This window comes from Protopterus annectens, chromosome 2.part0 (assembly GCF_019279795.1).
Source record: "Protopterus annectens isolate FY-2018-M chromosome 2.part0, PAN1.0, whole genome shotgun sequence".
NCBI classification, from domain to species: domain Eukaryota; kingdom Metazoa; phylum Chordata; order Ceratodontiformes; family Protopteridae; genus Protopterus; species Protopterus annectens.
Genome location: NC_056728.1, coordinates 659,193,120 through 659,216,972, shown reverse-complemented (window position 1 = coordinate 659,216,972; position 23,853 = coordinate 659,193,120).

Sequence of the window (23,853 nt, the reverse complement as noted above, 5' to 3'; positions counted from 1 at the left end):
AAAGTTAAAAAATAATACTTACAGAGTATAGATAGCATAACTTCCTAACAATTCAACTGCAAATCTCTAACTCTTAGTGTGTTAGGTGGGGTAAGGTAGAGAGCAGGGACTGAACGTGATTATGGTGGGTCTCACATAAAGTGAAACTGGATATTTAAGTATAGCATAAAAAATGTCACGACCCATGTTGAACTGTGTGAGAGTAATTTGTGTAAAGTTTTCTATTCCATTTCGTGGAGACACTTCTCCATGTATAAACAATATAAACAGTATAATATAACCATAAAGTTTCAACATGAAATTAAACTAAGAAATAGTTATATTTGTTAACATTTCACAACTGTCAGTACCTGGCAGATCATGCAAAGAAAGAATGTAAGCATTTCACATATATACCAGAGAAATTACACATTTACCATCTATCCAGTTAAAATTTCCAGTTAATACTAATTATACTATAGAAACCAAGTTAATAGCATACAGTAGAAAGCATACGATAGGTATTGACAACAGGTATAATTCTGGCAGCGACCCAGTTCATTTAGAGAGGAACTGCTATGGGTCAGTAACCTATTAGTGTAAGTGGGTGAGCCTTCATGAACACAGAGTATATGATTGTTCTGCAACAAATTCATGGGCCATGCCCAAAAAGCATGAAGGAAACATATCATTTTAATAAGATAGGTGTATTATGTCTGTTTAGCATCCTCTTACAGTATGAAGGCACTATGATATGAATATGTCAAGGGCTGTAGATATGTCTTGCCCATGATAATGTATCCTTTGTATGGAAAATGTTGAGAGCCACTGATAAACGTAAAGGTTCATAGGTAGGTAATAGGCTATTGGCCCTAGGGCCTATATAAGCCTAGCCAAAACGGTACCCTGGCATTTGCCACCCAAGAAAATTATTTTCCTGTGCTCCTGTTGAGCAGAGCCAAAGAGGTGATCATCCCCAGGGTGAATTTCCTATTTCCCATCCAGTCATCAAGATTTTTCTTGAAGACTGCTAATGAGGAGCTTTGTTTGATATAGGTAGGTAGTTTGTTCCAGAGTATGGGATCTATCCCTCCAGCATGTTCTGTTTATTGTAGTGACCAGACTTAGGTCCATAGAGCATGTAGCTCAGAGGGATTAGGATTTCTTTAAGTGGAGCATGTCCAACAGCTCTGGATTTGACATAGCTTTGTATGTTAGGCAGAGATCGCCTCTGAGCAGGCGATATGCGATGGAGTAAAGCTGGAGTTTTTTGAGATGGTCTGCATAGGGCATCTGAGGCTGGTAATCTTGTTTGTGAGGTATTTCTGCAGCCTTTCCAGTTGTAGATGTCTTGTGAGGTACATACCAAAATGGGCATTGTACTCTATAATGGGTCTAATGTGTGCCGAGTAGAGGGGAGCAATGACCTCTTTTTTTCCTGGATGAGAAACTTTTTGTGATGAGGTGTGTCACGTAGAAGGATTTTCTGACTACTGTAACAATGTGATTATCAAAGGAAAGACTACTGTTCACCTGTGTCCCAAGGTACCTTATCACATTTTTTGGTGTTAAGAAGACTACCACTTATGTTGTAACTCATGGGTACAGAGTTTTTATCAAAGGAGATGACAATGCACTTTTTGGCATTGAGCTTGAGCCCATGGCTTTGACACCAGGCATCTGTCTCCGTGAGGCCCTTTTGTAGGATGTCCACATCATTAGGAGTTTCAATTATGGCTCCTAGTTTGCAGTCATCTGCGAACTTCGTTAGTCAAAGACCTTTTTTAGCCTGTACTTCAGAAAATTAGATACAAAACAGGAGAGGACCCAGGACTGAACCCTGTGGTACTCCACTTGTCACTAGTCTGAAGTTGGATTTGGAGTACAAAAGCCATGTATTTGTAGAAAAGGCAGTGCATTTCACTGTGGACTGCCTTGAGAGTAAAGGTATGAGAAGTGACGTTGTTTAACATAAGTGGTAACAGTAGTATAAGGATATGTACAAAAACTGAGAGGGTTAAGCCATGTTAAATATAATATAGCAGTGTAACTTAATATCCTAGATGTAGCCTGTAAAGGCTAAAGAAAATTAGCAACAAATGACATAGTATGTACTTAGCTGTAGGGTTGCATACAGAATAGGTATGAATCCCTGTGTATAAGCATCAGCAGTATTGATTCTAGACCAAATAAAACAGCAGTGATAGTCCAAGGATGCAGGAAAAAAAAAAACAGAACCAATTATTGTTGAGGAGATTTTCTCACTAAAATCACATTTGAGGGTGATTAATTATTTAGAAGTGAGGCAGGAGCCAGAAAAAATGATCATTTTAAGTTTCATTCTGTACACAATGTTTTTAAGGCCTTTAAGAGAGTGTTGTAGACTGATTAGGGAGGTCAGAGTTAAGTGTTGTTGGGCCTCCCCAGGGCTGTAGAATTAGAGATCATGGTATGGAGCAGATCAGCAGTTCCTACATGGAAAGAAGTGCTTTGGACATCTATAAAGCTGCTGTTTTGCTGTGGTAAGTGTTAGAATGAATATTTAAGCATTAAAATTACTGATTATAAAGTCCAGAATGCAGTGATTTGTGTTTCCGAAATATGCAAGTAACAAACGGTTATTAAATTCAGAGTTTTGATGTATTAGCTTCAGGAACAGTTTTAAGTATGTTGAGAAAGGTTGACTTAACTTTTACACTGGAGATTGTATATTTGGAGCCTTGTTGTTGAAAGGAAAGGGTATGAGCATATTTAATCTGAAAATTGACTCGAGTCTGTATCAGGTAGGCACAGAAGGGGGATAGTTTCTGCCTTTCTTGTTTAAATTGTAAAGGCAAGTCTTGATTAAAAAAAAGATTTTAGCTCCATTCCAGGTAACTGACTTTTTTTTTTTTATGTTGCCAAAGCAAGTATTTTACTAAGATCCTGGTAATTAAGAAGTTTGACTTAGACTAGTTGTGGTCTGGTAGAATCCAAAGTGGGGCAAAGAGCTCTATGGGCTCTCTCAATGACTATTTATCTAGCTTCAGTTGTGTTATCTAGCAGTATGGCAAAAATGTTGAAAATTGTATTTAACAAGTTAGACTGATACACGCTTTCTGGCAAACCCCTTAACATAATATTGTTGCATCTGGATCTTGCTTCCAGGTCCAATATTTTTTGTTCTACTTCCGGTATGCATTTTGCATTTGAAGAAGATTCTTTCTGTGGTGTTTTAATTTTGATTTCATTGTCCAGTACTTTAGCTTCTGTTTTCTGGTTGATGGATTCTCCGAAGGATTTTAACCGGTCCAAAAAGTTTTGGACAGCTAGTTGTAAAGGCTATAGTGCTATTTCAAGTTCCTCTAGATTTAAAAGTTCAGTTTTGCTCTTACTGGACATTTTACAAGATTTTTGCTGCTTACCCATTCTGGGTCTTTTGGGTAATGTCTTTTATCTGAAGAAGCAATCAGTGAAAATTTAGTTTTAGAAGTTTGTGTGTCCATAGAGTCAGCATCAGTCAGCATATTTGTCTTCTTTGTGTTATTTTAGGCTGAAGAATGTAGCAGTAGCAAGCACACGGCAGAGAGCATACAGAGCACATGTACTGAAGAGCCCACAAGGTCAGAGGTAATCTGCTTATTTTCCAAGTACTACTTCCAATCTCAAGTAGTTGAATAGCTTGTATGAATAGAGTACGTTATCAGGTTGGTAATTTTGAGCTGAAAAAACGATTTCTCTACTTTAGAAGTTAGAGATTAGTATTAGCTTTGAGAGAGCTTAGAAACAGCAGTGTCTGTAGGACGGTGGCCATCTTAGTCTCCCAGTATATGTTACTGTTGAAGTTACAGATTAAGCAAACAAAAAATACCTCAGGCAATTTTGCCACCTGATGAAATAAAACATTTCTTATAAGGCTACTTTTATGAATACCAGGAATTAGACCCTAATCCATGCTCAATGTTTTACACATTGTTGGTTGTTTGTTGTGAGTGATAGCTATGAGACTAAATGACCACACACTAGTTTAAAGACACCCTTAAATACACCAGTTGATTCAGTCAAGCCTAGCTGCCCATCAGACATTATCAACTCTAATGTTACCGAACATAAAATGCTTTTATAATTTGCGCACTAAAATGTACAAGGAAAGCTGATATGTATGAGGGGATGGCTGCACTTAATAATGTATGCATTTTAGTGTATTTACTTTTTAGTGAATTGATGAGAGACATTCACATTTTTTGTAATATGATTTCCCTGTTAAATAGATGGAGATGTGCTCTTGGGCCTTAAAGCCAGCAATACTTTCATTTAGCTCTCATAACCCACCCCTAAGATATATATAAAATCTCTTGTGCTTTACTTAAAACCATTCTCAAGTTGAATTTCTTAACATCCAAGTCTCAAATGTGTAAACAGATTATTTATGATCAGAGACCTGTGCACAATCCTCTGAATTATTATCATTTCTACATTAGTCTATCGATGTTACTATAATTTTGTTAAGGCCAGGCTGATGCCCCAAGGAAGTATAGAGTATTCATGCTTTGCACAAACATAAGATCGACTAGAGCTGAACATCTTATTCATCATTGCAATTCGCTTTTGATTTAATATCATGGGGCTTCTCTGTTGGGTACACTTGTGCTGTTCGGCTGTTCACAAGACTCTGTGGGTGGATATTTCATTGGCATTATGACGTGTTTGTTAAGCATACTAAAGGTTGACTTGCATTCCTTCTTATCCAATATGACTGTTATAAGGTACCTCACAAAAATGTGCATTCTCACCCTTGATTGAGTTTAGGAGGGGGAAGGGAGTTGGGTGAATGTGTTAATAGTGACTTGGTAGTAAAAGATTTAAGATTAATTTCTATAGGTAGAAGTATCTTTTGATCTTTATATATCCAAGGAATGCTATTTGTGTAACACAAATTGAACTTTTTCTGTTAAAATACACTTTTTATGCTAGGAAAAAGTACTTTAATAGACGGTTGTGATTTTTATAGACCTTTTACTGAGAAGTGCAACTTTTTATTTTGTAAAAAACAAGATTGCTGAAACTAAGTTCAATGTTGTTTTTCCTAACTGAAATTTGTATTGGGTTATTTTGGGGGTCTGGGTGAGTGTTTAAAGTGCTTTTCCTTTTTGTGGAAGCAACTACTTTTTAAATACTTAGTTGTTTCACCAACTACTGCTGTCAGACTTCCCTGGGATTCCGGCAACTTTTTTAGCTTCACTGTGTAACAACCTACAATAAACTCTCAGTTAACTGGAACTCAAGCAACCAGAACTCTCAAGCAACCTGAAAAAAAAATCAAAGAAATACGGTACAATTTTCATGTATTGCACTTTCTGTCCCCTCCCTCCCTACAGAAACATACCTTAAATTTTTAGAGCTTTTGAGTTTTAAAAAGGAAGATAAGAATACATTCCCTCCCCAACCTGAGAACAAGTCAAATCAAACAAGTAGTATAGGGTACAGTATTAGTCAGGCCTATTTTAATAGTAACTCAACCAGAAACTACAGTTATCCGGCATCTACCAATCCCCATGGGTGCTGGTTAATTGAGTTTACTGTACCAGTTCCTTAGTTCTTCTACTTCTAGTCTCAAAAAGAACATTTCCATGCAGCCTTTGCCCCTTCAGGCTATAAATCTGCCTCAGCTGCAAATGGGTAACTCTGATGTGGTCAGTTCTGGTTCCTCAAGTCATTCATCTTTTTACATAGCTTGTTTGGTATAATCCCTACAGCTACCATGGACCAATTGTCAGACACAGCCTCTGTGGTGAGACCCATTGTTGTTGGTCTCAGAGAAAGGTGCATGGAATACCTCTTTGCTTAGACAGAGTGGGAACCTGTCTCTAGGGAGTATTTGCCTATCAGAGTTAAGACTTTGATAGAAATTCCTGTCTAAAAGAAGTAGAGAGTTAGACATTTTATCTTCACTTGTCTCTGTTACTTTTGGCATGAGTAATTTATTGGGCTTAACTCGGGGAGTGTGCAGTTCAGGCTCTTGAATCAACCAGTTTTGGTGTCACTGTTAAGAGAAAAAACAATTCTTCACTGTCTGAGGATTTTCATGGCATTGAAAAGAAAAATGATTGTGAGGGAGCAACTTTGTCTGTTTTCTCTGCTCAGGTTTATGAGAGTTTCTTCTGAAACTCACAGAATTATTTTCATTTTTCTGAAGCTATATCTGGAATTTATCAGTTGTTTCAGTGGGAAAATAATGACCTCTCACTGTTTTTAAAGAAATATAATTATTTATTACAGCTGGAATATCCTTAAGCTACTCCATTTCCTCCTGTTCTTCCAGTATTAGAGGCTGATTTATTACAGCCTGTAGCTTGACTGATAGTCAGCCTGCTGCCCCTCAGAAGCAGATATAAAGATCAACAGTCTTAGACAATTTTTATTATTTTCTAACCCCAGATATGGACTAGCACTGATTTGCTTGGTAAATTCTGCTACTGCTAACCCCCCCACCCCGATAAGTATGGCAAAAGCCTTTGAACAATTTGGTTGAAAAAGTTTATTCTTCTCCAACCCTTATTTCTAAATTTCTTAATTGCCATGCTCATGTGTTAAGGATTATGCTTGCTTCTTTTGAGAATCTGTGAAATATTATAGCTTCTTTTCGCTCCTTTGAGGGAGAATCATCTTAGTGTAATCTTAATTCTTCTGTCTCAAGTGAAGAGTGTTTATGATTCAGCTAATGTCACTTCCAGAGTTGTTGCGTCTGGAGCTGTTATGAAAAGTTTGCTTGGCTGCATACATAAAACCTTCCAGAGGATATTAAAGCTGAAATGTTGAATTCACCCCCTTAGAGCAGTTGTGTTTGCAACATCTGATGTGGAGGTCCTTATAAGTGTGTTCAGAGAGGGAAGCTGATTTGGGAAGTGTCTCAGATTTTTCAGGCTTCATTTTCCAACTTTGTAAAGGGTATGTTACTTCTGTACCATCTTATAAAATAGCAAAATAGTCATATAGAGCAAGCCTCTGGGCAGTAGACTTTTAAAAAGCAGTGGCAAAGGGACTGCAAAAAGAAAGGAATGGCCCACTCCCTCCAAAAAAAAAAAAAACACAGTCTAACAAGTTTGAATGATTTTGTGCAGAATGTCCCTCTTCCCGTTTCTCACTCTGGCAAGCTTTCAACCTAACCATAATCCATCTCTCAATCTCTCTCTCTCTCTCTGTCTCTTTGGCAACAAATGAATCTCTGACAAGTAGGTTTTGTGAGCAATTTATCATAATTACAGAAGGCAGTGGGAATCTCTCCATGCTTTTTTCAGGGGATTCCTTCGCCTCCTCCTGATCAACCCCCCCCCCACCCTTCATTCATTATCTGCTAAAGCAGAGGGTGATAGAAGCTATCCTTTCTTCTTAGAAATGGAAAGGGTTTTATTCAAAAATAATTCTTGTACCAAAGAAAGAAGCTTCATGGAGACTAGTTTCAGATTTTTCTTTTATAAACCAGTTTATCAAAGTTCCAAAGTTCAAAATGTTATCTGTTCTTGAAATGAGAGCTCTCATTTCCACTTTATTATTTTTTTTACTCTAGATTGGAAGGATGCTTATTACATTCCTATAGTACCAGATTTCAAACATTTCTTAAGGTTTCTTTGTCTGCATCGTACTTTCAGTTCTCTGCATTACCTGGCTGTTCCAAGGGTATTCATAATGTACCTATCTCCAGGGGCAGACTACTGCAGATTGGAAAGTATTCAAATTTTTTTCATATGTAGACAGCCTGCTTATTTTTCAGTCTTTTTCCAAGTGTCAATAATCTCTCACTTGGTTAAGAGATCTCCTTCTCAGATTAGGGTTTCAGGAAAACATCCAAAAGTCGTATTTGACTCTTTCCCACAGAATTGTTTTCCTTTGGTATCTGCTAGATTCCTCAGTTGGAAGACATTTTTTTTCTACAGGAAACGTAGTCCTATATCTCAATCTATTCCTAAATTTTTCCATTCAGACAAAAGTCTCAGCAAGGGAATTTCACAGGATACTAGGTTTCATGGCATGCATGATTCTCATGATTCCTTTAGCCAGACTGACAGAAGCATTCAATAGTACATCAAATCAGTATGGTTCCATCTTTAACAACCCCTAAAATTCCACATTCCTCTTTTGAGATTATAAAAAGGTAACTCCTTCAGTGGAAAAATAATTTCCCCCACTATCCAGATCTCCCATTTTCCCTTCTAGATCCAGTGCAGTCTGTAAATGCAGAAACCTCAGACTTTTCTTGGGAAGCAGTATCCATGGCAGTAAAAGTCCTTGTTATGTGGAACAAAAAGTCAGACCAAAACACATAAATGTAAAACAGACTTTGGCAGCTTTCAACACTCAATGATCTATGGTTCCCATGATCATTACAAGTGGTTACAGACAACACCACAGAAATGTGGTACATAAAAAATAATAAATAAAAGATAAGTGGTGAACAGATCTTACATTATGTGCATTCTAGCCATATTAGCCTGGAATATATATTTTTGAGCAAAATACAAACCCCTTTGAATAGAAACTGAAATGGGGGGGGGGTCCAGAACCTGATCCAGCTGTGAGGAACTCCTGAGATGGATCTATTTGCTTCCATCCACAGCAATCAACTAGTAAAATTCTGCTCATGAACATAATACCAGAAGGCCTGAGAAACGGATATATTTATTTTCCTTAGAGAGAAGTGTTCCTGTATGCTTTTTCAGCCTTTCCACTGATCTCCAGTATCATTCAAAACATTCAAGACTCTCTGAAGATCATAAAGGTGGGTCCCTTCTAATCCAGATAACAGTGGTTATCCCTCTGCTTCGAAATGGCCAAGGGTAATTAATACAAGCTTCCCAGTGACTAGACTTGCTCACATAGTTTAAGGGATGTTTGATATACCCTGCCTTGAAGCAGCTTCAATTGACTACCTGCATTATGGAGTTTTAATATCTTTCAGACACCTTTTTTGAGGCTGTACAGCAAGTAGAAAAATAATATAAGAAACTTCTAGGAAATTACATAAAAGGAAATGGAAAAGATTTCCTATTTGTGCCTAGAGAAGAAGTGGGACAATTTTAAAGTTAGTATTTCTCTGGTCTATAATATTTGTATGAATTATTATCTTATGACTTTTCTTGCCCCTCTGTCAAGCTGCACTTGTTGGCTCTTTCAGTATGGATCCTCCCTTTTCAATGCACTCCCATATTAACATGTTTTTGAAGGGGGTGTGACATGCCAGACCTACTAGAAAACAAGTGGAAAATGTAACTCATACTCCATTTGAACCAGTTCAACAGGCTGATTTGAGGTTCATAATATGGAAAGTTTTGCTGATTGCTCTGATTTCAGCAATAAGAGTGTCTGAGTTGCAAGCTGTTTTTGAGGTTCAACCTTATCTTATTTTCTGCAAAGATATGGTTTTCATAAGAACTAATCCTTACTGTATGCCTGAAGTAGTATCCATGTTTTCTTTGCTCTAGGCTATCCAATTATCTCTCTCTTCTTTACAGAACCTAAAAATTAGGAAGAAAGGATCCTCCATTCTCTGGATGTCCACAACAACTCAAAATATTATCTTGACAGAACTAAAACTTAGAAAAACTAATAATTTTTTATGAAGGTAAGAAAAAAGGTCAACCTGTGTCAAAGCAAACTATCACCAAATGGTTGTCTCATGCCATTAACTTCCTTTATAACCACCACAATAAGGCAATACTGGACAGGTCAATACTTACGCTATGATGGCCTTTGCTTCATCTGTGGCTTTCTCGAAAGGGGTGAATTTCAGATGTATTCTAAAAGAAGCAACTTGGTCCTCTATGCATGCTATTACAAAGCACTAAAACTAAATTAATTCTCCAGGTCTACAGCAGGTTTTGTTAAGCCCATTCTCTGGGTCTGTATCATTTTAGCGAATGCTTAATTGAGTGAATTGCTATTTGTTGAACTGAATTAAGCAAAAGCTCAATTAAACGAATGCTCACTTATGTGAATTTTTTCCACAGAGAAAGGAAGTGGTTGGCCATCATTGGGGAATTTGCCATTTCCCCCACTGTAGTGCGATCTTGGAGTTGGTATATTTAGTTAGGGAGATGTGGGGGTGAAGCTCCCCAGTTTGCCGAGTTTTAAATTTTGTTTTGTTTGTTATGATCTGTGGGTGGGCAACTGTTTTTTTCCTCATGAGAAACTTTTCGCTTAAGCGAGTGTTTGCTTAACTCATTACATCCGAGTGAGGCTTCCAGGTGTATCTGCAGTTAATTCCTACTGATGCCTCTAGGCATCAAATATTGCTTATTCATATTTGCATCAATAATTCCAAAACCATGCTATGTACAAGGTTTTAAAATGTTTCACCTTAAAGCTTACACAATGGCAAACTCAACTGAATTAATATTTGACCTATATCTAGTGCCGGTAAAGAGATATTAACTGTTGTTTTAGGATATTAATTTATATAGCTATAATTTTCAGATTTTTCTAAATATCTCAGCAGCCATGTAACACAGACAGAACTCCTTACCTTCACATGAAAGCTCTCAGCTAGATAAATACAATGGTGCTGACAGTATGTGTGTAACTTGAGTGGTTGCTGAGATATTGTAAATTGTTTACAAAATATTACAAATGTTATAGTTACTGTGTTTACTGTGACTTAAACAAAACAGTTTAAGACCTAAAACCTAAAGAATACTACCACTATAAAAATAATTTGTGCTGAAGGGTTTGTCATTTATACTTCTTTCATAATCCCTGTGGTTCCAGAGATAAGAACATTTGTTTGAAATGTGAGGACATAATTTGATTCTGTCAAAAGATTTAGGCTTCACCCATTGGAGGTTACAGTGCAAACTTCCTGAGCTGCATTGGAGTGAATGAGTTAAGTGAGCTTTTACTTAATTCAGTTCAACAAATAGCAATTCACTCAATTAAGCATTCATTGAAATGATATAGACCCCCATTCTCCATAATAGTAGATGATCAACTGATCATTGCTGCAGTAGTCACTTGTTCATTCCACCTCCTTAGTTTTGTATTCATTTTTGCAGTCAGCTGTTGGGGTGACAGATTTCATTTTATTTTCATAGCATTCACCACTTTCATGGCTCTAGCTTCCTGCTTTCTGTAGACATGAAAGCTCTGAAGAGCTTGCTGCTCAAATCATTGGTTTTCTTCAGCTGTGCTTTAGCTGGTAATGGTATGCGTACATGGATATGCCCTTAAGCTTTAGAATCTGGTGTGTTGTTTCATCACTGGCAGGATATAACCCATATAGCTAAGCCTATTGCAGCAGAGATTATTTGAACATCTACTGTTTATGGTAAGTTTACTTACAGAAATTTACTTTCTGCTGAAATAGCAAATCTTGTTAGTGATGCTATATCTATAAAAGTAGATTTTATTGACACAGAGGTATATATTGAAATAAAGAAAAAAATATCAGGAAAAGTATTTATGCTGTGGGAAGTTGTCAAAGAGTTATTATCGGGGCACTTCTTTTCCCAGTGTACAACCTTTAAATTCCAAAGAATATATCTGATATTTTCAGTTGTAATCTGTGGATGTGGACTATTACTTAGAAGTGCCTTCAAACATATTATTATAGAATGCAAGCAAGGGCGCCCGCAGGCAGGTGCAAGGGGGTGCATTTGCACACCCCTGGAATCGGCTGACAAGATCATTTAAAAAAACTTTTTTTTTTTTTTTTTTTTTTTTGTATGTGCGTTCTTCTTTAAGAAGTCTGTGCTAACAGTCCAGTCGCGGGCGTGCTGACATCATCGCTGTCACTCATGCAATGATTTAGAGGTTTGAGAGCGGGAAGGTAGATGGATGATTCGAGCGGGAATAGAAGATGGGACACTTTCAGGTAGAGGAGTTTGCAGACGGATTATTCGAGCGGGAACAGAAGATGGGGCCTGAAACGGAATAGTAAGCGGGAACGGAAGATGGGACACTTTCAGGTAGGTAGGTAGGTGTGTGTGTGTGTGTGTGTGTGTGTGTGTGTGTGTGTGTGTGTGTGTGTGTGTGTGTGTGTGTGTGTGTGAAACGGAAGAGATTTCCGGTTAACTGAGAGTTTACTGTAGATGTAAGTGGCTGCCAGCAAAGGATGAAAGTTTTCATAGCAGTTTGATCTTTTCCGTTAGGATAGTATGATGCTCCTTGTTTAATATTATTCCTTTTATTCTACCAGTTTCTACAGATAGCTGACAAATTAAACAAAACTAGCCATCTTCCTCATTTGAATGCAGGAACCTGACAAATGATGTATGTGTTACCTACTTAATTAAAAACTGTAACTTTTGTCCGGCAGGTCCTGGCATCCATCATTTCATGCAGTCAGGTGCTCCAGTGTCCCATAACTTATTTTTTCATCATGCACATGCTGAGATTTCCTCAGGTGCAGACAATGTGTCGTGACTAAATGATCTGCAGATAACAGAAAAATGAAGGCATACTGTTAGGGAAGCAGACATTGAGCTCATCACCGGTGTCTGGAAGAGTAAAATCAGTATGCACAGTTTTAATGAGAAAAAACTAGTTAAAAGTTGTATTATTATTGTTATTATTATGTTTATTATTTTAGTTCATAAGTTATTCATGCATTTAACCCTTTCATGCAAGTGAAATGCTAATTCAGGAGCATTTAATTTTTTTAGTCTTCTAGTGGAGGGCATTTACAGAATGACACATGAGAGTAACATCGGCAGTGCTGTTTTCAAAGAAATGTCTTGCGTTTATGAAGTAGCATAGGTCACTAACAGGCTGGATGTAGAGAGAGAGAGACAGAGAGAGAGGGTGATACTTTGTTCTGTGGTGGGGATTATTATTATTATTTCCATAATTATGGTACCTGCCTTAGTAGTTGCAATAGTGTTTTTGCTGTAAGGGATAAGATAAGGGAAGAAAGTGATACAGATATGAAAGTTTTTAAGAGTCATTTTAAAGGTAAAGAAGCACCAGCATCCTGGAAGAAAGCAGTGATGACTGTAATACCTCAAGATGATAAAAAAACATCAGATCTAGTTTCATACAGGCACATTTTGATTCTAAACCATGATTATAGTGTTTATATCTATAATGGCTGTAAGAATGGCAAAAGTAATGAAAAAATTATAGATATGGACCACTGTGGTTTTGTGGAGGACAAGCAAAGATTTGACAACATTAATAGAACAACCATGATCCAGAGGGAAGCAGATTGTAAGAAAACACTGCTGTTGTTGGTAGGTCTTGGTGCAGAGGAAGCATTCGGCAGAGTAAGCAGGGATCTTATGAGCAGGGCAATGGAAGCATTTGCATTCCCTGATAAGATAATAAGGTTGATTATGAGGCTATATGAGGGATTGGAGGCAAAAATTAAAGCAGGGGGTTCCACTCTGATAAGTTTTGTTTGAGCAGAGGAACCAGGTGGGGGTGCCTCTCTTCCCTTTGTTATTTGTGTTATATTTAGAACCAATTACAAAGAAAATAAGGGTCTCAAAAATGCAAGGATATAATTGGTGTGATAACCAAGAAAAGTTGGCATTACATGCAGATGATATTATTTTGTACTGGATGAAACCAGAATAGGACATTTCAGTGCTGTGAAACATTGTGAGGCTGTGTGTGAAACGGAATAGTAAGCGGGAACGGAAGATGGGACACTTGTAGGGGTGTGTGTGTGTGTGTGTGTGTGTGTGTGTGTGTGTGTGTGTGTGTGTGTGTGTGTGTGTGTGTGTGTAATGCCCCAGGTGTACATGGTGGTGGGTAGAGAATAAGGCTTGAACCCTGTACCTTGGGCCCAAGTGGCAAGAGCCTGAATTCCCTACCCACCACCATTTGTAAAAATGTTGCAGGATTTTCCCTCATACTTTTCTGTTCCTCATAAAATCTGTGGTTTCTGCATTTGTGTCCTTGTTGCCTGACAGCTAAATGTTATCTGGTTTTATTCTTGGCTGTCTGGAGTGTTTCTCCCTGGGCCTCTGCTAAAGAATTAGCTTCTTTTCAAAGTCAGACTTTTCTGGTTAATAAATGTTAAAAAAATGGACACGTTTCAATATCGGACTTCATATTCTTCAGAAAGTGTATGGTAACAAAAGCAAGCTTTTATTCTAGCAATTTTCTAAGTGTACAAGATGGATATTTGAAATGTATCCCTGTGTTTGGGACTGTATTCCCCCCATTATTGGCTTCATCCAGGTTTTGTGCTAGGGTTGAGAGTTATGGTAAGAAATGAATTCACTGAATATGTTTGGGGGCTGTATTAACCCAGTATTGGCTTTGTTCAGGTATTTATTCGCCTCATCCAGGTATTTATTGGCTTCATCCAGGTTTTTTGCTAATGTTGAGAGCTATGGTAAGAACTGATTTCACTGAAAATGTTTGGGGGCTATATTCTCTCATTACTGGCTTTGTCCGGCTGTTATTTGCTAAGAGGTTGAGAGCTATGGTGAGAACTGAATTCACTGAATGTTTGGTGGTTGTAGTCACCCATTATTGGCTTTGTTCAGGTCTTTTGTGCTAAGGTTGACAGCTGTGCTATGGTGAGAACTGAATTCACTAAATGGTAAAGTTTCAGTCTTCCTCTTTCACAAAACAGCTGATTTGACGTAGTGGTATGTTGCTTTGACTGTTTTGCACGGGGTCCCCTGGGTTCAAGACGTGGCAGTGAAATGTATGGTGGTAACGCAGCATTTTATTCTAGCAACTTTCAAACATTATACAAGCAATGTTTAAAATGTGTCCCTGGTTTTGGCCTTTGCCCCCAATAAATTTGGCTTTTTCCAGATTTCTTGTGCTGCAAAGTTCAGAGATACAGCTGAGTGTCGAGTAGATTTTACAAGGAGCTGAGAGCTGCAGGCAAAGCAAAGTTTAGTGCTGCTTATGTTTAGTCTGCTTGCATTGTTAATAGCACAACAGATAGTGTACTTGCTTTAGATGCTGAAGGCTGTGGGTTCTACTCCTACAGTAGGTAAATGCATTGCTGATGCTGTATTGTGTTGTAAAGGGGGTGGATGCTGCAGTCCTTTTGGCAAAGATACCTAGTAACTATGAACCTGTTAACAGTTTGCTATCCATTGTCTATTGCTGTATTACTAGCTTTTCATTTTTTTACTGCATGCAACAAAGGCAATTTATTCTTCAAGGGTAACAGGCACTTTATTTGTAGATTAAACAATGACATATAAAGTGTTTGCTAGCAGCAACCTCTATTAGTTACAAATTTCTTCAATGTGGATTTTACTACAGAGATTGTGTATATTTTTTACTGATACTGGTGGACTTGAGTAGACTTTTTATGATGGAAATGTTCTGAATTGGGCAATTTTGTCATTGGTGGATGCATTTTGTTTCTTTGTTTACTGGAAAAATTTTCAAAACAATACATTTAAAATGCCCTTTAACAACTGTACTGTATTGTACAAGGAATATAATGTAATAGTCAGGAAGGTGTATCAAAGAGCATGTGTATGTTATGTTTGAGGGTCCTATGATTTTGAAGACAGCCCAGAGTTAATATTTGCAATTGGCAAAATGTATTCTCTCTGAAAGTGGGTTTCAGTGCTGTTTTAATGCATGTGAGTTTCAAGGGCAGAGAAGTTTTAATGTTAGTCTATTTTCATTGAGACTGCATTGCTTTAACAGATATGTATTAGGGTTTGTGCTGTAAAATGCAAAATAAAACTTTCAAATGAAATCCCAAATCATCGCAGAAGTAAAGCAGTATGCACATTAGTGTTTATGGTAAATGGGGCAAAATAACCAAGGAATGGGACATTGGAATGGCTGCAAGGGGGGAGGCTCCATTTGACCATGATTTTGTGAGGGGGGGGTATCAAACTCAGACAGCCCCGGTTGAACTATACCTCTCAGTTGTCCATATCTTTGCAGAATTAATAGATATTTGCTGCTTATTTTTGGTTTGTTCCTCATAAAATTTGTGGTTTTCCAGCAAATCATTTAGGAATAAAGCCATTAAATGACAGACACTGAGTTTCAGATGTCATAACCTTCAGAAAAATGCATGCTAATGCAAGACTGTCTAAGTTTATACAAGAGCAATTTTTAGTAGTGTTTGTATGTTCCCCAATATATTTGGCCTTGTTCAGATTTCCTGCATTAAGAGGTTGAGAGGTACATGCAAATCACTTTGTAGATTGGGAATATCCAAACATCTCAATTGTCCCCAATTCTGGCTCAAAATGTTGCTCTCCCCTAATAATCCCTCCTCCAAAATGGCAATTTTGGAAGAAAATGTGGAGGGTTTACAATTATAACTGTAATGATCAGTTATAGATTACCTTTATTTCAGAAATGAATGTGGATGCTCTTATTTTGTTAGCTGCTTCAAGTTAACTGTTAATATTAAAAAGGTGTCCCTTTTTTGACAGGTATTTTTGCATCACATTTTGGTCTGTTTTTCATAAATTTTATACCCTTTAGAAAATTTGTACTAATGCAAGATCTACCTGTTCTATTAAGTTAATAAGAGCAATATTTAAAAATTGGCCTTATTTTTGGGCCTGTGTCCCACTTCTAGTTCTATGTATGGCTTTGTCCAGATTTCTTGCTCTGAAGTTGAGAGGTAGGAGTGTCAGAGCCATCACACTCAGCCAGAGACATTTCAAATTATGACATACTTATTGCACCCCAGCCCCCATTGTAGTGGCTCGGGATGTGTCCAAGGAAGGCAAGAAGTAGTTATGCAGTAAGTGTGCAGAGTATTCCCCCATCCAAGGTAGATCTCAAATACGACCGTGGCTTTTCATCTGTCCTTGATTTTGCAAAATGTTCTGGTTTTCTATCAGATTTTTATACTGTTGATTTATGCTTCTTATTATTCAGGAACTGCATGCTATCACAGTGTCCTGTTGCTCTGTTTAAGCAGCCATGGTTTAATGAACATCAGGTAAGCTTGTCGGAGATTGTAAGATGCAAGTAAGCTTGTCGGACATTGTAAGATGCAAGTAAGCTTTAGTAAGCATATTGTTGAAGAATTGCCAGCATTGAAAGCCTTTTCGTTGTTGCCATGCAGAGAATATTTACATAGCTAGATAATGTATAAGCCTTGGGTGTTGAAATGCATATGACAGTATTTGTAATAAAAGGACAGGATTACAGCGTTTTCAGAATCTCATTACATTTTATTGGAGACCAGTGTCTGTGTGTTAGTACACTTGTAGTTGGGTGGCTTTAATGGTATATGGTAAATAAGCATTGCTACCTTACTTAAAAGCCAAGCCCTGCAACAACTAGCTCCACACTGAAGTCAAATCACAATAGCTCTGGTGAGTAAATGTACTCTGTAGTAATCAAAAAAGGCAAATGTTTGAAACAACTACAGCTTATGTGCAAACACAATAGGTAGTGATGAAACAATGCTCTGCTAAAAATGGTTTAATGCACCACATTGCTGAGCTGCAATCACTAGCTACCAGGATTTCACCCACTTCAGATCAAGCACGGTGCCGTTCAGTGCAACCTTCCCAGAACTAATTCAAGTCTGACCAGAATTATTTGGTGTGTGTATAAGAGGGAGGTAGCATACCCCTCAGCTGTCCAGATTTTTGCCCCATATTCCTCTTAAAAGGATTGAAGTTGCTAAATAATGAGATTTCAGTTTTAGATGTCATGTCATTTAGAAAAATGCATACTAACACAAATCCTGTTACTCTTGCAATTTTCTAAGTTTCTGAGAGCCATATTTATAATCTGTCCCTATTTATTTTAGGCTTTGTCAAGATTTCTTGCACTAAGGGTGAGGCCTTGAGGGGTGTGGTATCTTTGTAAGAGAGAAAGTGAAATGCCCAAGTTAGAGTTAGCAGGTGGAATTTTCAAGTGCATTTTCAAGGAACTGTGAGTTTTAAGGGAAGCAAGTTCACTGCTGCTCATGCCAAGTCTATTTACAATGTGCAACCATTTTGTTTAGCAAATGGTATCTCTATTGTGGTATAAAGTTTTAAAGCTATGTTAGTAGCACCACAAGTAGAATACTTGCATCTTAATGTAAAGGCTTGAGGTTCTATTCCTACAGCATATACATTTGTATGCTGCAGTCCTCAGGATGTCCTCCTTTGGATGAGATGCCTAATAACTATGAACCTGTTTTTCAGCTTGTCATCCATTTTCTATTGCAATATACCAGCTTACCATTTTTTAATTTAACATAGGCAATTTATTCTTTGACGGCAGCAGGCACTGAATTTGTAGATGAAACACTGAAATATACAGTTTTCTAGCAACAACATCTTCATTAGTTTCAGATATCTTTAATGTGGAATTATTCAGATTACTTTTACTTCGCAGACACTCAAACAAGTGTTGCTGTATAATACAAGGGATATAATTCAATTATATATTATAATTAATACAATCAGGTAAATCAAATAACTTTTGCATGGCCCTAACGGTGTGCAAGGAGCCTATTGCTTAAACAGTTCAAAGGTAAATAACCTGCCACTGGCCAGATGCATTTTCTTTGAATGTGGGTTTCAATGCCGTTTCATTGAATGTGAGTTTCAAAAGTAGAGAAGCTTTAATGCCAAGTCTGTTTTTATTGTAAGACTATTGCTTTGTTTAGGTTTAGTAAATGTCTCAGTGTTTGGGCTATAATGTTTGAAATAAAAGATGTAAATTAAATCCAACTGCCTGTAATCATTGTAGAACTAAAGCATAACACAGTATGCACACAGATTTGAACAGTGTCTACAGTAAATGGGGAGAAATAGCCAAGTAATGGGACACTGGAATGGCTGTGTGGGCGGGGCTTGGGGTGGGTAGACTTGGGCGGGGCTGTGTTGGCAGGGGGCGGGGTGAGATATGTGGGTGGGGCTCTGGGTTTGCACCCCCCTGCAAAAAATCCTGCGGGCTCCCTTGAATGCAAGACTTCAAAATGATAGCACAATGTCCCTACTTTTATGGAAAAAGAAATGTCTGTCTACAAGCATTTTCTCAATTGCAGCAGCAAAAAAGACAGATCATGTGATGAGCTTATTTTAGGCTGTGCCAGTTATAATTTTGGGACTTCACTGGACGTGCTCAGGAACTGGTTAAGAAGCTGTTATCTCAGTGCATTACTATTGAGCTGCATGCCAGCAACAAATTCGGTAGGTTCTGTTAATCTTATTCAGATCTTTAATCAGATGGAATGGAGAACTTTAAGATTTTCATCATTTAAAGTCTTCACAGTGTCATATGACAAGGTTTAGTAAGTTTTTTATAGGTTCCAAAGCTGTAGATCCACTGTGAGATTAATTATGTTTCAAAAAAAAAAAAAAGAATTAAACGTATACTCTATTTTAGTTTAGACTGGTCATATTATTTCTCTCAGACTGTTAATTTCATTGGAAGTGTAAAGGTGAGCACTGTGACCCTGACATGCAGTTACTTTTATATATTAGAGAGACTGTATTCATTAATTAACAGTCAGAGATGGTCACATTACATTGCTGTTTAGTTTTAAGGGATACAGCTTGATTGATACTGGGTAGGGAGTAGATATTTAAGTTTTCCAAACTTGCAGTGATTCCTCCAGTCAAGATAGATGGTCAGTAGGACAGGGGAGTGGTCTACACTACAATGACAGTGTTAAGAAAATGTTAGCTGCAAATGTCACTTTAGAAACTGATAATCATATGTTCATGGGTAATTACTAGGAAATCAGTGTACAGACCATTTCAAGCTTAGCTAAAAAACCTGTTCAAAATCTCCCTCTAGCCTGAAGGAGGGCAAGATAAGAAATACTGGGAAAAAATCTGAGGCTGCCCATCCAATTATCTAGGTTTACCTTGAAGGTGGCAAGGGATATACTCTACTTGACATGTTGTGGAAGTTTGTTCCAGAGGTGAGAGGTAATTGGAATATGAATCTATCATACCAATGTGTCTTATTTATCTGCTGATGGAAGTTTAGTTCCTTTAACCAATTATTTGATGTGCCATTAGTTCTGTGAAGGACTAGGATATTAAATAGCATTGGATATTTCATGGCACAAAAGGCTAGACAAAGATCTCCATCAAGGAGTCTGTAAGACACTGAGTACAGAGAAAGGGCTGCCATTCTCTCCTGATAACTAAGATTTTTAAGGCACTGATCCTTTTAGTTATGAATATCTGTGGTCTCTTATGTTGTGTGATATGTTTAGTTAAATAAATGCTAAAGGGTACATTAAATCCAATAATGGGTCTCATAAGATATGAGTTAAGGGGAATTATGACTTCTTTGGATCTAGTGCAGATGCCTTTGGAAATTACATGGGCAAGATGAAAAGCTTTCTGAACTACTGTGGAGACATGGTCAAAGGGTGAAGAATTATTAACAAGAGTATGCAGATCCCTTACATCAGTGTCTGACTGAATGAATGCATCTCCTAAACAGCAAGTGAAACTGTTTACCAAAATGAACTATTCTACATTTTTTATACATTTAATTTCAGACAATTGCCCTTGTACCAATTGTTAACATCATCTAAGTCATGTTGGAGCAATGTTTGATGGTATGCCTGTATCACAGGACACCAAAAAGCAGAGCTTGTTAATCATTCTTCATCTTCAGTGCTAGGAAGCTTCTGTCCCCTTTTATACTCTGGAAGGATAGCAAATTAATAAAAAGTAAATGATAACATTGGGGTAGTAGATCTTACAGTACTAATAGCTAGCATTTCATTAGTCATCATCTGTTTAACTGGGATGCTCACTCCGAAGTGCAAAAAAGCTTCAGGCTTATTACTTCACATGAAATGTTAACTGTTAAGTGAGAGGGAGCTCTGGCCGGAATTCATGTCAGTCAGTTTCTCTGTGAGTCAGGTTTAGCTTTGGCATCTTTGTCCCTGAGAGGGATGTTAATCGTTAGACTAATAATCAGGTGAACTGGGTTCTGTCCACAAAATGTCATGTATTTATCAAACAATGACTTATTAATATTTAAAACATTATAAAATAATTAACATTTAAAACTTTACAAAACAAGTGCTTTCATTTCTAATTTACAGTTAGATGAAACTTCATCAGATAAAATCAGCCTTATCCCCTCCATCTCTTTATAAAGCAAAATAAAATGTGATTGCATCATCATAGAGCAGTTACACCCCCCCAAGCAGAACCAATCAAATTTGTCAAAACCATATCCTACCTTGAAATAATTGAGCATGCTCAATTATATCCACTGTGTACTCGCATTGTCCATTAAACCATAAAAACATCTTTATAAACAAAAAAAAATAATAATAGTATTATAACATTCTGTTCACCATTTCAAAGCCTTTAACTTTACAATACTCTTAATAGACATATTTTCATTCAGGCCTGGCCAATACTTTGCATTCAAGTGAATCTGCCAAGCAAGTTTGGACTTTTCCAATAACAATGGCCACACCCCCCTCTTTCACTTAGTTTCACGGCTTCCAATGTTAAAAACTTACATCACCTTGAAACTCATTACAATGTTTAGAAAGGGTGTTAGTTTCCTTTTTAAGTCTAATGTCTCTCAGATTCTCCCAAATCCCGTTTCTTAATTTCTGCTCCATTTTTCCAACATAAAAACACTGACAATAACAGCATAGGGCACAGTAGACAACGTTCTCTGTTTTATAAAACCACAGTAAACAATGGATATGACAAAAACCACCAGCCAGTAAACCAAAAAAGAATTATTTCCCTCTCACTCTGACATCGGCTACACAAACCTTCAAGCAGTACCATGTTTAACTATGTAACTTCCTCTATTTTACAGGAAAACTTCCAGTAAATCCTAAGCTATAAACCATTTATTATAACCTCACTCACCTCCAAAACATGTGAGCAGTAAGAACTTGCTCCACATTTAAGCATATATCCTAATGTTTTTTTTTTTACCCACTCTGATTTTCAAACATATTTTTAAGATTACTGCCCTTTCTATAAACAACAATAGGCCTTTCACTTACATATCCTCTCAGGTCCTTGTCACTACTCAGGATATTCCAATTCTTAAACAAAATTTCCCTTGCTAAATTACAATCCCTTCCAAAAGTAGTGATAAATGAACTACTAAAAGCTCATTTTCCTGATTTTACCTGAATATTTATATTAGTAACTAGATCGTTAGTAGGGGGCTGGCCACAAAACATATTATCCTGTAAAGGCTCATTATTACTGGAGCTATTTAATCAACCATCAAGGATTAGCAAAAAGTGCCCATTTTCTCTGTTCTGTTTTACTTCAGCCATCACTTCTCTGACTAAATCCTGAGGGTACCCACATTTAAAAACATTCAGTCCAACTTATAACATTCATCTAAAAATGATTCCATTAAGGTGACCATATTGACCACCCTTAACTATGGCTCACATCTGTTTATATGGATGGCCACTATCAAAACGTAAGAAACTATTAGAGTGATTTTCTTTTTGAAAAATCTCAGAAACTAACCTTTTTATTCAGGACATCTTTCTTTAATAAAACATCCAAATAAGAAATCTATCTTGTCTGTTAAAAGTATTTTAAAGTTACAGGCTTTGAAATCGTGAACAGAATGGCATTATACTATTATTATTAATTTTTATTGCATATAAAGATGTTTTTATGGTTTAATGGACAATGCAAGTATACATTGGATATAATTGAGCATGTTCAATTATTTAGAGGTAGGATATGGCTTAACTGCTCTATGATGATGTAATCACTTTTTATTTTACTTTATAAAGAGATGATGGGATGAGGCTGATTTTATCTGATAAGTTTCTTCTAATGGTAAATTAGAAACAAAAGCACTTATTTTGTAAATTTTTAAGCATTAAGTATTTTGTAATATTTTAAACGTTAATAAATCATTGTTTGATAAATGCATGCCGTTTTGTGGACTGGATATAGTTAATTTATTTTAGTTTGACTTTATGAGTTGTTTGTAGTAAACTGTGTTCTGAGCTTGGATTGAGATTATTTTTTTTTTGCTATTGTTAGTTCTCATGTGAGAATCATGGGCATGCAAGGATGCAGATAAAAACAATGTTTATGGCATTTGCTTTTAGGCTATGACAGTATAATAAGGGAAAATCTCTGATTCAAGGTAGTTAAAGATATTTAACAAAGGAGAAGTAAAAAAGAAACATGGAGTCCTGATCACACCACATAACACAATTTTATTGAATTTAGCACTTTTGTCTATAGGTATTAGGACTTCATCAGAATAATTACCCATAAAACAGCAGACATTTAGTTTTAAAAACAGTGTGATTGGATAATTGCTCTATTTAAATAAAACAGATAAAATCATTAACCAGACATTACATACATAAAATCAGTGCAAAGTGTAAATATATAAAAAGGATGTCTGAGTGTATGTGTATCACCAACAACTTACATATAAAAACTTGATAAATAATAAAATCATAGCAAAATCTGCATTATATTGCAAATTCTGCTTTCAGTTTTAAAATACTGCAAATATACACTGTTTCATTGTGAAATGGGTTGATACTGTTTCATTGAGACATGGGTGGACAGTGGCATTTGTTTTTACTTGCCATTTTAATTCTTTTAGTTGTAAAAAAATATCAAATAGTCCTATTTTCTCCCCTAGGTCTACATGATCAATAATTACAATTGTAAATAAGGGCCCATTGTGCTTTGCAATATCTCTAAATAATGCGTTCCTCTGGTCTTTCTTTTATATATCATAATAATGTTTATAGATTCTTGTCAATTAGTTTTGTTTTGTCTATATAAAAACATTTACAGGATTGACATTTTCCTAAATAAATAACTCCTTTACTACTACAATAATACTTTTTTGCCAATTTTATCACCCCAAATTCATTAAGGTGAAAGGTATCCACTTCCATAATGTATTTGCATTGTGGGCAATGGCCATATTTTATCATCCAGCCATTGTGTTTAAGATGCCTTCCTCTTTTAAGCAAAGTTTTAAAACAAATGTCCTTTT